Consider the following 2,251-nt stretch of genomic DNA (forward strand, 5'->3'; position numbering starts at 1 on the left):
AGGGAGTTATCTGGGGGGGAAAAAACACCAAAACTGGAGCTGTGTTCACACTACAGCACTGTTCAAACTACAGTGGTGATACAATAGTACACCCTACTGGTCGAAATAAGGAAAAGCTTACTGCACCGGGTATTCCCAGGCGGTCTCCCATCCAAGTACTAGCCCGGCCCGACTCTGCTTAGCTTCCGAGATCGGACGAGATCGGGCGTGCTCAGCGTGGTATGGCCGTAAGCGAAGGAACCAGCCCTCTGCACTGTATATAAAGTCGAGGAAAGGAGACGCCCGCCACTTGACAACACAAACAATACTGCAGTTGATGCGCAGAAGGCAGGGAGTTATCTGGGGGGGAAAAAACACCAAAACTGGAGCTGTGTTCACACTACAGCACTGTTCAAACTACAGTGGTGATACAATAGTACACCCTACTGGTCGAAATAAGGAAAAGCTTACTGCAGCGGGTATTCCCAGGCGGTCTCCCATCCAAGTACTAGCCCGGCCCGACTCTGCTTAGCTTCCGAGATCGGACGAGATCGGGCGTGCTCAGCGTGGTATGGCCGTAAGCGAAGGAACCAGCCCTCTGCACTGTATATAAAGTCGAGGAAAGGAGACGCCCGCCACTTGACAACACAAACAATACTGCAGTTGATGCGCAGAAGGCAGGGAGTTATCTGGGGGGGAAAAAACACCAAAACTGGAGCTGTGTTCACACTACAGCACTGTTCAAACTACAGTGGTGATACAATAGTACACCCTACTGGTCGAAATAAGGAAAAGCTTACTGCACCGGGTATTCCCAGGCGGTCTCCCATCCAAGTACTAGCCCGGCCCGACTCTGCTTAGCTTCCGAGATCGGACGAGATCGGGCGTGCTCAGCGTGGTATGGCCGTAAGCGAAGGAACCAGCCCTCTGCACTGTATATAAAGTCGAGGAAAGGAGACGCCCGCCACTTGACAACACAAACAATACTGCAGTTGATGCGCAGAAGGCAGGGAGTTATCTGGGGGGGAAAAAACACCAAAACTGGAGCTGTGTTCACACTACAGCACTGTTCAAACTACAGTGGTGATACAATAGTACACCCTACTGGTCGAAATAAGGAAAAGCTTACTGCACCGGGTATTCCCAGGCGGTCTCCCATCCAAGTACTAGCCCGGCCCGACTCTGCTTAGCTTCCGAGATCGGACGAGATCGGGCGTGCTTTTTTTTTTTTTAACTTTTTATTATCAAAAATACATATTACAAAGCATATTTTACATTATTTACAAAAGGTGTTCAATACATCTAACATGGACATGACATAAACACACTACATTAAACGTGACGGACATAACACACACAGAACATTTGTGAAATTGTATTCAAAACCCCAAAAACAAATCAAAGAACTAAAAAAAAAGTGCCCAATGCTACACATTAAAAACTAAATCCCCAAATCCGGTTGCTGATATCAGAGTGCTGTTTTTTACAAAGTGTTTTTCAAAATCCACCCTCCCAAAAGTGTACACTAATCTAATATTCTTTTTAAAAAGTGACACAAACAGATCCCACACCCTCATAACTCTCACCTCATAATGTGCTACATTCCTCCTACATACAATAGCATACCTTACATTACTCATTATTACATTCACCAAATTAACATTAACATTTTTCTTTATTCCACACATTCCAAACAACAATAGTTTCTTCCATTCCTTTTCATTTCCGACTTTCACCCCACAGTGTACATTCAACACATTTTTCACATTCTCAAACAGTACAGACAACATTGAACATTCAAAAAATAAGTGATTAAAATTTTCATCTTCCCTTTTACATACATCACATTCCCTACATACATTCTTGTCAATTTGGTGCAAAACAACATTTGTGTAAACCCTATTGTGCCTAATTTTAAAATCATTGTGCTCACAGTCAATACTATTATATTTTACATTCAAATTTCCCCATACCTCTTTGACATTTAACCCCTCAAAAACCTTTTCCCACACCTTTTCCGACGCTGGCCTCTCCATCCCATCACCCAGTAAATCCGTGTATATACATTTAGTTGTGACATTTTCAAATTTAACCCTAAAACCCTTCCTCTCTACACTCAACTCTACCATCCTGTTTGATTCACCTACCTCTCCCTGTCCTAACATTAATATTTTCCACCCATTACTAATGCTGTCCCTAATTCTCTTGTACATTCCTATAATAACCTGCCTTCTTACATCCTTATCTACTCTTCTTATTCCCTGTATGATTT

This window comes from Argentina silus (genome assembly GCF_951799395.1).
Source record: "Argentina silus genome assembly, chromosome: Y".
Lineage (NCBI taxonomy): Eukaryota > Metazoa > Chordata > Actinopteri > Argentiniformes > Argentinidae > Argentina > Argentina silus.